Source organism: Macaca thibetana, chromosome 19 (assembly GCF_024542745.1).
Source record: "Macaca thibetana thibetana isolate TM-01 chromosome 19, ASM2454274v1, whole genome shotgun sequence".
Taxonomy (NCBI): domain Eukaryota; kingdom Metazoa; phylum Chordata; class Mammalia; order Primates; family Cercopithecidae; genus Macaca; species Macaca thibetana.
The window spans coordinates 12,689,657-12,704,801 of NC_065596.1; the positions used below are offsets into that span (position 1 = coordinate 12,689,657).

The window sequence follows — 15,145 nt, forward strand, 5'->3', positions numbered from 1 at the left end:
AATTGCTTGAACCTGAGAGGCGGAGGTTGCAGTGAGCCGAGATCACGCCATTGCGCTCCAACCTGGGCAGCAAGAACGAAACTCCGTCTCAAACAAACAAACAAACAAACATAACACTATGGCTATTACTAGAAAAGGGAAACCTCAATTACTCTTTACACCAGCAATTCCACTTCTAGGCATACTTTCAAAAGCAGCAGGGTCTCACACAGACACATGTACACCAATTTCACAGCCATCTTAATTCACAGTAGCCAAAATACTATTGTACTATTGTAGAAACAACTCTTCCAGCCAATGATTGAGTTCAGTTACCCTCAAACTATTTTTTTTAAATATATTTTTTAAATCTTTACAAAAAAAGAACTCAAGTGTTCAAAGTAGATAAACAAAGTGTGGTTTATCCATACAATGAAGTATCATTCAGACAGAAAAAGCAATGAATTCCTCATACATGATACAACACGAATGAACCTGGAAAACATTATGCTAAGTGAAATAAGCCAGACACACAAGGACAAATTTTTTGTTTTGTTTTGAGACAGAGTCTCACTCTGTCATCCAGGCTGGAGTGCAGTGGTGTGATCTTGGCTCACTGTACCCTCCGCCTCCCAGGTTCAAGCAAGTCTCCTGCCTCAACCTCCCGAGTAGCTGAGATTACACGTGCACACCACCATATCCGGCTAATTTTTGTATTTTTAGTAAAGACGGGGTTTCACCATGTTGGTCAGGCTGGTCTTGAACTCCTGACCTCATGATCTACCCACCTCAGCCTCCCATAGTGCTGGGATTACAGTCATGAACCACCATGCCCAGCACAAGGACAAATATTGTATGCTGCCAGTTTTATGAGGTGCCTAGAATAGTCAAATTCATAGAGAAAGTAGGATAGACATTATTGGGAGCTGGGGGGAAAGGGAGACTGGGGATTTGTTCAATGAGTACCGAATTTCTGTTTAGAGTTATGAGAGAATGCTAGAGATCAATAGCTGCGTTGGTTACACCACATTGTAAATGTATTTACTACTACTGAATGGCACATTTTAAAAATGACTGAAATGGCGAATTCTCTGTTAGTATATTTTACCTCCAAACAATTTAAAAATGAAAGAAAAAAAAGACATGATTCAAGCTACTAGGCATGAAAACAACATTCGGGATAACAAATTACACTGAGTGGAATAAACAGCAGATCAGATACTGCAGAGATGAGTGAACCATGTGACCTAGCAGTAGAAGCCATCCCAAATGAAGCATCCAGGAAAAAAAAAAAAAAAAGGTGAACAGAACATAAGTGAGTTGTGCAGTGGGAAAATTACAAGTGACATAATCTGCTAATAGCAAGACTTTCTGGCAGAGGAAAGAACATGACAAAAAATATTTCCACAAATATTGGCTTCGCATTTTCCAAACTGGATGCAAATTATAAACCCAGAGATCAAAAAAGTTCAGCAAACCATGAACATAAATGTATATAAATCTATACCAAGGCACATCATCAGTAAATTACTTCACAGCAGGAACAACTAAAATATCTTTAAGGCAACAGGAAAAACACACATTAACTACAGTGAACCAAAGATAAGATTCATTACATACTTATTACCAGCAATAATGCAGATCAGGAGACCACAGAACATCCTTAAAATAATAAAAGAACAAGTGTGTCAACTGAGAATCCTATATCCAGCAAAAAAATATCTTTCCAAATGAAGGGAAAAGAAATTATTAATTCAGCCATAGTGAAAGACTTTCTAATCAGCATACTTGCTCCACAAGACACGTCACTAAACTTCATGGGGGCAAAGAAAAATGAAGCCAAATGGAAATCCAGAAAGAAAGAACACCAGGAATGATAACCACTTCAGGAAACACAAAGGGTTTTTTACATTTTTTATTGCTTTAAAAAAAATAATTGAACCTTTTAAAAAAGAAAAAGAAAACTAACAACGTATTATGAAGTTATAAAATTATGATGAAGGCCGGGCGCGGTGGCTCAAGCCTGTAATCCCAGCACTTTGGGAGGCCGAGACGGGCGGATCACGAGGTCAGGAGATCGAGACCATCCTGGCTAACACCGTGAAACCCCGTCTCTACTAAAAATACAAAAAACTAGCCGGGCGAGGTGGCGGGCGCCTGTAGTCCCAGCTACTCCGGAGGCTGAGGCAGGAGAATGGCGTAAACCCGGGAGGCGGAGCTTGCAGTGAGCTGAGATCCGGCCACTGCACTCCAGCCCGGGCGACAGAGCAAGACTCCGTCTCAAAAAAAAAAAAAAAAAAAAAAAAAAAAAAAAAAAAAAAAAAAAAAAAAAAAAAAAATTATGATGAAGGCCAGGCATGGTGGCTCATGCCTGTAATCCCAACACTTTGGGAGGCCGAGGTGAGTGGATCACCTGAGGTCGGGAGTTCGAGACCAGTCTGACCAACATGGAGAAACCCCATCTCTACTAAAAACAAAAAATTAGCCAGGTGTGGTGGCGCATGCCTGTAATCCCAGCTACTTGGGATGCGGAGGCAGGAGAATCGCTTGAACCCGGGAGGCGGAGGTTGCGGTGAGCCAAGATCGCGCCACTGCACTCCAGCCTGGACAACAAGAGTGAAACTCCATCTCAAAAAAAAAAAAAAATACCTGAAATAACCAAACAAATAGCCAAACACTTCTGAAAAAAAAAAACAAAGAAAATTTAGCAATCTTAATTAAGACAATGTCTTTGGCAAGTAGACAAATATATCCATGGAACAGAATAAATGTTCCAGTTACATTTCTACACATATGTGGTCCAGTAGTTTTTTCATCAAAGTGAACAATTCAGTCAAAAATTCTCTTTTCAATAATGCTAAAAAATAGAATATGCATATGCAAAAAAATAAAGACTATAGATCTATATCCTGCACTATATACAAACATTAACTCAAAATGGATCACAAAACTGAATGTATAATCTAAACTGTAAAATGTAAAGAAAATGTGGGTGACATTTGGCCTTGGGTTACATTACAATTGCATACATATGACAAAGATGCAGAATCCATTAAAAATTGAGAAATTAAACTTCATTAAAATAAAAATCTGCTTTGTGAAGGATACTGCTAAGGAATTTTTTTTTTTTTTTTGGAGACAGTCTCTCTCTGTCACCCAGGCTGGAGTACAGTGGCACGATCTCGGCTCACTGCAACCTCCACCTCCCAGGTTCAAGTGATTCTCCTGCCACAGCATCCCAAGTAGCTGGGACTATGAGCACACCATCACGCCTGGTTAATTTTTGTATTTTTAGTAGAGATGGGGTTTCACAACGTTGGCCAGGCTGGTCTCAAACTCCTGACCTCAAGTGATCTGCCTGCCTTGGCCTCACAAAGTACTGGTAAGGGAGGAGACCACCCTTCATATTGTCTTATGCCCAATTTCTGCCTCCAAAGAAAGAAAAAGTAAAAATTAAAAGGCAGGAATAAAATCCACAAGCAGACAGCCCGGCACCACACCCTGGGCCTGGTCAACATCAACCCCTGACATATCGGTTATGTTATCTATAGATTACAGACATTGTATAGAAAAGCACTGTGAAAATCCTTATCCTGTTTTGTTCCCATCTAATTACCGGTGCATGCAGCCCCCAGTCACGTACCCCCTGCTTGCTCAATCAATCACAACCCTCTCACACATACCCTCTTTGAGTTGTGAGCCCTTAAAAGGAACAGGAATTGATCACCCAGAGAGCTCGGCTCTTGAGACAGGAGTCTTGCCGATGCCCCCGGCCGAATAAACCCCGTCCTACTTTAACTCAGTGTCTGAGGAGTTTTGTCTGTGGCTCATCCTGCTACACTGGGATTATAGGCATGAGACTGCTAAGGATTTTTTTTTTTTTTAATGGAGTTTTGCTCCTGTTGCCCAGGCTGGAGTGCAATGGCGCGATCTCAGCTCACTGCAACCTCCACCTTCCAGCTTCAAGTGATTCTCCTACCTCAGGCTCCTGAGTAGCTGGGATTATAGGCATGTGCCACCATGCCCGGCTAATTCTGTATTTTTAGTAGAGATGGGGTTTATCCATGTTGGTCAGGCTGGTCTCGAACTCCTGACCTCAGGTGATCCACCCACCTCGGCCTCCCAAAGTGCTGGGATTACAGGTGTAAGCCACCGCGCCCAGCCTACAGACTGCTAAGGATTTTTAAAGAATAGCCACAGATGGGAGAAAGTACTTACAAACCATAATCTGATGCAGGAATTATATCCAGAATATATAAAGAACTCTCAAAAACTAATCTGAAAACAATCAATGTCATTAATACTTGACCATAGGATATTTTTCAGTGACAAATAAGAACATGAAGTATCATTCAACATCATTATTCATTAAGTAAATATAAATTTAAGCCACAATTCTAATACCACTACACATATTTGGGAGTCTAAAGTTAGTAACATTGGCTGTATCAAATGTTGGTGACAATGCAAAGCAACTGGAACTCATATCATGTTGGTGGGAATACAAAATGGAACAGCCACTTGGAAAACAGTTTGGAAGTTTCCTAAGAAGTTAAACATACACCTGGCACAACACCCTGCCATTTTACTCCTAGGCAGAATAAAATAAAATCTTCTAAAGAAATATCAGCTTGGCACGGTGGCTCATAACTGTAATTCCAGCACTTGAGGAGGCCAAGGTGGGCGGATCACGAGGTCAAGAGATCAAGACTAGCCTGGCCAACATGGTGAAACTCCGTCTCTACTAAAAATACAAAAATTAGCTGAGCGTGGTGGCGTGCACCTGTAGTCCCAGCTACTCGGGAGGCTGAGGCAGGAGAATGGCGTGAACCCAAGAGGCAGAGGTTGCAGTGAGCCAAGATCACACTACTGCACTCCAGCCTGGTGACAGAGCGAGACTCTGTCTCAAACAAAGAAATATGATACGTTCTTACAAACACTGGTATGTGAATATTCATGTTTAATTCTTAATAGCCAAAAACTGAAATTAACCCAAATATCCATCAATAGCTGGAGAAATAAATTTTGCTTACTCTGGAAAATGGAATATTATTCATGTACAATAAAGAATTATTGGATGGCTGGGTGCGGTGACTCACACCTGTAATCTCAGCACTCTGGAAGGCCGAGGCGGGTAGATCACAAGGTCAGGAGATAGAGACCATCCTGGCTAACATGGTGAGACCCCATCTTTACTAAAAATACAAAAAAAAAAAAAATGAGCTGGGCATGGTGGCGGGCGCCTATAGTCCCAGCTACTCGGGAGGCTGAGGCAGGAGAATGGTGTGAACCCGGGAGGTGGAGCTTGCAGTGAGCTGAGATCGCACCACTGCACTCCAGCTTGGGCAACAGAGCAAGACTCTGTCTCAAAAACAAAACAAAACAAAACAAAACAAAAAACTATCGGATGAAGCTCAATTATGCTGAGTGAAAGGAGCCTGACAGAACAGTACAAACTGCAAGATTCCATCAGGCGTGGCTGAGAGAGAGGAAGCAGTAGGGATGGGATCCTTATCTTGAAAAGACTGTTTCATGAATACATATTTTTATGTCATTTAGAAAAATCTCAGTACAATATGCCTATTTCTTCCTGTGAGTCGTGGGAATTGAAATAATTGGGGATAGTGAACAATGCCTGGGGTGGAAAGAAACTGGTGACCCAGTAAGGGGAGTGGAGGGAGGAGTGCCCGTTGGTGCTCTCGACTGTGAGGTGGGTCTCCGGGAAGTTAACAGCTGAGGGAGAACTGTGTGGGGCTCCCTCCTGCTCTGGGTAGGACTTACTCCAGCCCATCCCCTGATCCTCTTGTGGCCACTGATAGCCTTGCTGCAGGAGGGGCACCAGAATTCCTTAGCCTGCTCCTCCCAGGTGGTTCAGCTGTACCCAGGAGAGAGGTACCAAGAGCTGGAGTGGATAATGGGACCAGTAACCAAGGGATCAGTGGGCACAGACTGGGATGAAAAGGAGACAAGGGATAAGATAGTACTTGGGTGGGCCAGGTGAGGTGGCTCACGCCTGTAATCCCAGCACTTTGAGAGGCCGAGGCAGGTGGATCACGAGGTCAGGAGATCAAGACCATCCTGGCTAACACGGTGAAACCCCATCTCTACTAAAAATACAAAAAAAATTAGCCAGGTGTGGTGGCGGGTGCCTGTGATCCCAGCTACTTGGGAGGCTGAGGCAGGAGAAATGGCGTGAACCCGGGAGGCAGAGCTTGCAGTGAGCCAAGATGGAGCCACTGCACTCCAGCCTGGGCAACTGAGCAAGACTCCGTCTAAAAAAAAAAAAAAAAAAAAAAAAAAAAGAGTACTTGGGTGGTGATCACCTTCCTGCCATCCAATTTAGCTCAGCGATGCCTGGGGTAGGGAAGCCATCAGTTGCTTTGACATGATGCTAGAGACAGACACTTCTACAGAGGTAGAGTGGGAGGTAAGGAAGTCAGACCCCTCGGTCTAACAGATCCCACACCAGCTCTCCTGAGCCAGTGTTATTGATTCATCTGGAGCCTCACCAGGCTGGGTCTCAGCTCCCTGCTACCGGCCCAGAAAACATCTGCATTTAGGACATGATACCCTCCAGACCCCTGGCCTGACAATCCATGATACAGCCCACACTCCCATTCTCTAGATTTGGGATCAGACCTTCCTCATAGGCACCATCCCCCCAAAGAGCCCATACTTCCACGTCCTCTGTCTCCCGCCGGTGATCAAGGCAGGCATGAAGGGCAGCCCTCACTACTGCCCTCATACACAAGATGGGACACGCAGCTGACTGTACTGACCAACTGCTCCCAGGTGGGCAGCAGCTGGAATGATAGCTTCATAGACATCACAGTGAGCGGCCTCATCCAAATCAGGTCCTCCTCCCCAGCTTTTACCTGTTTGCTACTCAGGTCACCCCACCTGGCCTTAAGTGAGTTTCCATTCAGATCCTTCCATCCCTAGGCACTGACCCTTGTTTTCACTTAGGTGGCTCCAGCTGGCCTGGGTTCCTTCCCCACAGCAATACTGCATTCACATTCTGATTCCCTTACTGGACATCAGGTCCTCCTTCTCTCCTAGTTGCCCACCAGGTGCACCCCCCAGGATGTGAAGTGTAGACTAAGAGCCTTGGACCAACTCTTCTCAGCTGGTATCCCTCCTACACCGGCGATTTCTTTTTCCAGATCATTATCTCTTTCTTGCCCCTGCCTGCCCAGAATAATTGTTTAATCTAGATCGCTAGGTTGGGTCCTTGTTTTTTCTCCCCAGTCCTGATCAGTTTCATCACCTGACTCCTATTTCTTACTGGTTCCTTTGTCAGAACTTTACCCACCGGCACCTGAGGTCTTTAAACTCATCTCCCGGTCTCCCCAAGCCACTTCCAATACCCCATCCACTGACCTCCACTACAACTTCAGGTCCCTCCATAGTGATGTCCTTTTCCCAGGCTCTCATCTCCTACAGGATGGATCTTCCTCCAGGTTTACCAGTGGAGGGTTATCTAGGTATGTGTTACTCAATTCTGGACTGCCAAGGCCTGGGCAATGGGGCACGAGGGTGCTGGACCAGCTGCAACATCTTACTCAAGGCCCACGCTTTTCTGAAGCCTTAGCCCCGTCCAGTCCCTTTTTTTGTGTATTTTGGGGCTGAGTTAGGAGGCGACAACCTCCGCCGCTCTCACAGACACATGACCTTGGGAGTTGCAAGTAAGGAAGGCAGAGAAAAGCAATCAGGCACAGAGTCCTAATTAAGGGAGAAAAAAAATCAGGCTGGCGACAGCAGCAGAAAGCAAAGAGATAAAGTAAATAAGCTACAAATCTGCCTTCCTTCATGGTCCAGGACATATAAACAAAAAGAGGAAGATAAGCTATAGGCCTGCTTTCTTTATGGCCCAGGACATAGGGCCCTCCTGCTCATATACGTAACTCACAAACTTCCTGCTTATCAAAAGCCTCAATTTGTCAAACACCACAGCCGCCAGAAAAAATGCAAATTAGCTCCCTGCTGCCTTGGCGTTATCGATCAGCCCAAGTTCCAGTCTATAAAATCCTCAGCAAGCCTGTTTTCCTGCATTCAACTTCTCTTCTGCTGGCCTGCCTGTTGCCTCCTCGCAACGAATTTTCACACTTATATCTAATAAACCTGCCTTCCTTTACCTACAACTGTCTTGGTAAATTCTTTTACCCCCGGCGCACCACCGGCCCAGATAGTCATAGCTCACCCGCGACAAGGCAACAGACAGGGAGGCAAAAGAGGAAGAGCGGGTAACCTGTCTTTGCTTCCACCTCGGCAGAACTTGTTCTGTAGCTTCTTAAAACACAACCCACACATCGCTTCTCTGCTCGAAATCCAGTAAAAGTCCTCAATATGGCCCACCAGGCTCCATGGGATCAGTTCCCCGCCTGCCTGCCTAACCAGGTCTATTGTTATCTCAGCACTCTAACTGCGGTCCGTGGACCAGCAGCATGGACTACACTGAGGACCGAGTCAGAAATGCAGAGCATCAGGCCTTCCCCAATGACCTGCTGAATCAGAATCTTTTAAAAAGATCTGTAGTTTCTTGTTAAAGTTTGAAAAGAACGACTTACCAGCCTCCACTTTAGAGAGTATTTCATATTCCTCACCTGTGGGATATTGATCAGAGTGCGATGTGGAGACCCGGTGGGTTCGAGGGGCTGGGGCTGAAACTGGGAGAAGACACAAGTGAAACATCCCCGAGATGATGCAGCCTAAGGCGAGGCCGCTTTAGCAGTACTTGTATGGCCTGATGGCCTGGCCCACGGCTCCTGGCGTGCGAGAACAACCAGAGAACTGGAGTGGCTGTGGGCTCCGCGATGAATGCGCCGCGAGTCTAGCACAGGCACACTGCGACCAAGCCGCCCAACCCAGATTCGACCAAACATGCTCCCAGGCGAGCAGGCCTGCTTCCGGCCTGCAAGGGGCGAAACGTGATGGAGGAAAGGGTTTCCGCTTCCGCCAAGAGGTGGTTGTGACTCTCACAGGAAAGAGACGGGCCTGCCTGCAGTTCGGGAGGATATCCGGTACCTGGCACACCGGCCAGTAGGAAAATCACAGCAAATACAAAAATCTGATGTTTCAAATGCCCCTTATATACCCAACAATTTTTAAACCATATAAAAGTGAATCTACTTGGCTATTAAAAATACACTTCAATCAACTCCAAGATCCAAGAGACTACAAAATGAAAAAAAATTTTAATTAAACACTTTAAGCGAGAAACTATTCAAGTTATGAAACTTTGTGTAAAAAAAATTAACAATTATCTCACCTCAATGTTTTTTATCTGAAAGTAAAAAGTAGCCCACATCCTCCTTAAGCATTAGGCACTGATAATAAAAGGCTGGGCGAGTTGGCAAGTACCTGTGGTCCCAGCTACCCGAGAGGGAGGCTGAGGTGGGAAGGATCTTTTGGGTCCAGGAGTTTTAGAACAGCCTGAGTGATCTAGCTAAACCATGACTAAAAAAATTAAAACTAGCCTTGGCGCGGCGGCTCACGCCTGTAATCCCAACACTTTGGGAGGCTGAGGCAGGCAGATCACCTGAGGTCACGAGTTCAAGACCAGCCTGGTCAACATGGTGAAACCTTGTCTCTACTTAACGTACAAAAATTAGCTGGGCGTGGTGGCAGGCGCCTGTAGTCCCAGCTACTGGGAGGCTGAGGCAGGAGAATGGCGTGAACCCAGGAGGCAGAGCTTGCAGTGAGCTGAGATGGCACCACTGCACTCCAGCCTGGGCGACAGAGCAAGGCTCTATCTCAAAAATAAAATAAAATTAAATTAAATTTAAAAATAAGCCAGGAGCAATGGCCTATAATCCCAGCACTTTGGGAGGCTGAGGTTGGAGGATTGCTTGAACTCACGAGTTTGTGGCAGTCTGGACTGGACAACATAGTGAGACCCTGTCTCTACAAAAAAAAAAAATTAAAATTAAAAAATGAGTCATGTGTGTTGGCCCATGTGTGTAGTAGTCCTTGCTACTTGGGAGACTGAGGCAAGAGGCTTTCTGGAGTCTAAGTCTAGGCTGCAATGAGCTGAGATCACACCACTGCACTCCAGCATGGGCGACAGAGTGTAACCCTCTATCAGAAAAAAAAAAAAAAAAAAAAGTATAAATTTTATAACATTTCTTCAATGTTGTGAATTTTTCTGCAACATGATACAAGAGTTAATTTGGATCAGATTCCTGAATTACTTACATTTAAACCATTTCTCTACAGTGAGGGGTGGGATGAGGAGCCTTCAATCCAAAGTCGTATATAAACCTATAGAGGTGACATGCCAGTCATTTCATCAGGAAATACTCATACCTTTCCACAGATATGGCATATGGTGTTAGTCCTATTCTCAGAAATTAATATACATTTTCAAAAAATGTGATTTTAATTCAATCATATGTTTGGTCCATAAACAGCAAACTGCCTCCCTCCCCAGTTTAAAAAGTTTTCCAGTTGTTTTGTCTTTACTTTCCCAAACAACGGTTTCATCTTCAATCACAGTATTTCCTTCTTCCATCCTATTCCTATTGCTCATTGTTTTTTGACATTAACTTATATAGACTAGTGTAATGATAAGTGTTTGGGTGAAACAGACATATTTGCTTTAGTTAGGTGCTATTCCTCTACTCTGAAACATATATAATAGAACATTTCTATATCCACCAAAGCTCACATTCAAATCACAAGTCAAAACAAAGACTTTCCCAGGTTTAAGCATACATACTAAGAGAACTTATTTCCAGCACACAAGTCCTATGAGAAAGACCAAAGAAAGTTCTTCAGTCTGACATCAAATGATGGCAAAAAGGGGAAAACAAAGATGACTATTAAAGAATATTGTAAGTATAAAAGACAGACTAAATGTATATTTCTTTACCTGTGAAATAATCGGTTGATAGGTTGTTGGACCTACAACATATAAAAATGTAGTATGTGTGTGTTTCTTTTGCAAATAACACCATACAGGAAGTGGACAAACCCAGTGACTACCAATGGCAAAGTAATAATCCTAAGAATGTATTGTTATGTGTGGAATCCCAAGAGTTGTTACACATGTAATAAAATACCCCAAGAATGCAAAAATATGAAAGCTGTAGTTGATATTTTTGTACATCACTGAAAATTAGACATATCACAAGAAAAGTGATGCTGATGGTCATGAGTTATCATTTACTTGATAAACAACAGAGTAATCACTACAAAAGGTAAGAACAATGATAATGAAAAATAATTCTAAATGTAAAGACATTGGATGAAAGCAGAATTTACTGACCTTCTGAAGTAAAAATTGATTCTGCATAAATTCCATATTATTAGGGGGGTCCTTCATTCATCCTACTTTGAAGTTCCCATGTTACAGCACATATTTCTCCTTTGACATTGCTCTACTATTGAAATCAGGAAATTCTTTCCTGAGGATGTAGTGACCCCTTCTGTCCATTTCTTGAACCTCCAGCCCAGGTAGAATTATAGGGCAATCATTCCACATTTTGTAGTATGTTTCCTCAATTTTTTATAGTTAGGAAAATCTGTATCGCATTATTATTATTTTCCATTTCTCTTGCTTAACCCTCACAGTCTGGAAGATTTGTTTGTGAACAAAACGTTGCAATCCTTAACTTATGAGTGTTCTGCAGGGAAAGTTAAAATTATAACTTCTAGGCCGGGCGCGGTGGCTCACGCCTGTAATCCCAGCACTTTGGGAGGCTGAGACAAGCGGATCGTGAGGTCAGGAGATCGACACCATCCTGGCCAACATGGTGAAACCCGGTCTCTACTAAAAATACAAAAATTAGCTGGGCATGGTGGCACGTGCCTGTAGTCCCAGCTACTCGGGAGGCTGAGGCAGGAGAATTACTTGAACACAGAAGGCAGAGGTTGCAGTGAGCTGAGATCGTGCCGCTGCACTCCAGCCTGGCAACAGAGTGAGACTCCAAATCAAAAAAAATAAAAACAAAGAAAAGTTATCCCTTCTAAACAGATAACCAAAGGGTGTTAGCATACATCATGGGTGTGAAGTGAGGGAGGACCATGAGACAGGATAGGTAGCCAAAGAAGTAACCATGTCCTGGAGACTTGGTAATCGTACAGTCAACACAATAAGCCTCAGCATTTGCACTGTAGTCAAGCTCATTCAAGCAAAGCTCTCTCCAGTAGGGAATTTCCCCTGTAGGGAACATGCGTATTTTGATTTTACCTGTCTTCAGATTGACCCTTTGCTCATTATAATAGTAAAAACCACACCCCTGGGTGGCGATTTAAGATGCTAATGAGATGAGAGGTATGAACAAGAATGTGCAGCTACTGTGCATACACACCCAAAAGACCACCCAGAATGTGCTTACTAGTAACACCTCTTCCCAGCCCCTTATGAATAATCATGTAAGATGCCCATAAAAGGAGTCTCCCGGCCAGGCATGGTGGCTCACACCTGTAATCCCAGCACTTTGGGAGGCCGAGGCGAGCGGATCACAAGGTCAGGAGTTCAAGACCAGCCTAGCCAACATGGTGAAACCCCGTCTCCACTAATAAAAAAAATTAGCCGGGCATGGTGGCATGCACCTGTAGTCCCAGCTACTTGGGAGGCTGAGGGAAAAGAATCACTTGAACCCAGGAGGCAGAGCTTGCAGTGAGTCAAGATCTCACCACTGCATTCCAACCTGGGCGACAGCGAGATTCCATCTCAAAAAAAAAAAGAGGCCAGGCACAGTGGCTCACACCTGTAATCCCAGCACTTTGGGAGGCCAAGGCGGGCAGATCACGAGGTCAGGAGATCGAGACCATCCTGGCTAACATGGTGAAACCTTGTCTCTACTAAAAATGCAAAAAGAAAATTAGCCAGGCATGGTGGCAGGTGCCTGTAGTCCCAGCTACTCAGGAGGCTGAGGCAGGAGAATGGCGTGAACCCGGGAGGCGGAGCTTGCAGTGAGCCGAGATCGTGCCACTGCACTCCAGCCTGGGCAACAGGCAAGACTCCGTCCAAACAAAAAAAAAAAAGGAAAGAAAAGAAATAAAGCAGTGCCACAGAGTATCCTGAAACACACAGTGCCCTGAGGATGATGGAGGAGGCACAAACCCTGTTTCACAGTTACCTCCAGGGCTGGATGGCGCCATTTTAAGAGTGTTGAATGGCATTCCTCCAAGTCAAGCTGGCCTGAGTGCACACACTGTGGAAAAGCCACAATCATTCACTGTTACACCTCACAAACCTAACCACTTTCCTTAATACTAGCCAGCCTCTGAAGGGGTGTATCTGGAATGTTCTGGAGTCTGTTGCCTCTCAGGGCATATCCACCTTCCCCCTACCCCCTTCCTCCACAGCAGACTTGAAAACACTCAAAAGAGCCAAAGTCTAATTATTAAACTTAAAAAAAAAAAAAGTCTCCCTAGTGCCAGTTTGCTGTCTCATCCTTATGAGCAGCCTGCCCCGAATCCTCTCTCTCGCTCTCTCAGGGCATACTGTCTGTTCTGCATTTAACTTTCAAAATACTCTTTTTTATTTGCAATAAATTGCCATATACTGCATCTCCTTTGCTGCATGTCTCATTTGAATCCTTTTAAACTAAAAAGGCAACAAACAAGGTCTCACAGCAGCCATCAACAACAAGATCAGTAGAGAAAAGGTGAGGCAGTAAGTGAGCTACACCTGAGGATCAAATCTAAAGGTGACATCAGAGTCAAAGCAAGCGTGTGGAAACAAGTCCTCCATGGACAAGAAAAATGGAAAAACAGTGTTAAGGAGGGATTGAACCAAGGACTGCTTGGTATGTTGGTGGTCCGGTGGGTTCTTTGCACTACTGTGCTCCCCACTCTTTTAATGCCGGGTCTGTCCCACAGACCCTGGCCAACAGATGAAATGAGTACTCAGACACAGGAATGCAGTGTAAGAACAGCTAGGTGACTACCTAGCTCTAGTGGCCAGAGAGCAGCTGTTTCAATACTTTATATACTGTTGCTGTTGAGCTGATAACTGTTGTCCCATTATGGAACCCTAGCTTGAAAATCCCCTTGAACTTGGAAACCCCCAGCAGGCACCAATTACTTACTGCACATTCACTTCACTTTCATTTTTGAGGGATCCGTGGCGATCTGTTGCAGCATTCCTCACACGGGGCACCACCTGCCGGGTCTGTCCTGAAAACCCTGGCCAACGGATGAAATGAGTACCCAGACACAGGTATGCACAGTAACAGCAACTAGGTGACTGCCTGGCTCTAGTGGCCAGAAAGCAGCCCCAAGAAGCTGGAGCTGCTTGCTTTTATTCAGTCCAGGCACAATGCCGAAAACCTGCAGCCAACACAACCTGTAGGTAATTAATACTTATTGTTCCCCTATCAGGGAACATCAGGCACAGGGAAGATCAAAGGTCAGTTCCTGGTCAACACAAGTAAACAAGCCTGTTTAAGATAAATTCCCTGGGCCGGGCGCGGTGGCTCAAGCCTGTAATCCCAGCACTTTGGGAGGCCCAGACGGGCGGATCATGAGGTCAGGAGATCGAGACCATCCTGGCTAACATGGTGAAACCCCGTCTCTACTAAAAAATACAAAAAACTAGCCGGGCGAAGTGGCGGGTGCCTGTAGTCCCAGCTACTCGGGAGGCCGAGGCAGGAGAATGGCGTGGACCCGAGAGGAGGAGCTTGCAGTGAGATGAGATCCGGCCACTGCACTCCAGCCTGGGTGACAGAGCAAGACTCCGTCTCAAAAAAAAAAAAAAAAAAAAATATATATATATATATATATAAATTCCCCCACACTCCCTTGTACTTACTCCATGCCCTCTGCCTCAGGGTTATAGAACAGCTGCCTTCAGCTATTCTCCCCCAGAGCTCTGCAGAACCTTCCAACCTCTCAGAAGGTTTGCATCCTTTCTCTACAGTTTTTCCCCACCACTCTGACCAAGCCCACACATTTTAATGGTACTAAAATACAGATAAAATACAATTTATCATCTAAACAATTTTGTTGTTATTGAGACAGAGTCTCACTCTGTCTCCCAGGCTGGAGTGCAGTGGCACAATCTCAGCTCACTGCAACCTCAGCATCCCGGGTTCAAGTGATTCTCCTGCCTCAGCCTCCTGAGTAGCTGGGATTACAGGCATGCACCACCATGCCCAGCTCATTTTTGTATTTTTAGTAGAGACAGGGTTTTGCCATTTTGGCCAGACTGGTCTCC

At 44.7% G+C, this 15,145-nt stretch overlaps 1 protein-coding gene and 1 long non-coding RNA gene across 4 annotated transcripts in view; one reads left to right on the forward strand and one right to left on the reverse strand.

The window, feature by feature from the left end:
• LOC126942909 (uncharacterized) overlaps positions 1-14,308 on the reverse strand; it is a 44,069-nt gene extending 29,761 nt beyond the window's left edge. Inside the window, exon 1 of one of the 2 annotated variants that reach the window (XR_007721631.1) lies at positions 14,019-14,308. This is a non-coding gene — a long non-coding RNA (uncharacterized LOC126942909). Of the gene's footprint in view, positions 1-8,582; positions 8,906-14,018 lie in introns of those variants that run through there. The other variant, XR_007721632.1, reaches the window with a different exon arrangement.
• The window catches only part of ECSIT (ECSIT signaling integrator), a 385,922-nt gene that overhangs the window by 229,502 nt on the left and 141,275 nt on the right, over positions 1-15,145 (forward strand). The gene's annotated exons all lie outside the window — the stretch shown is intronic.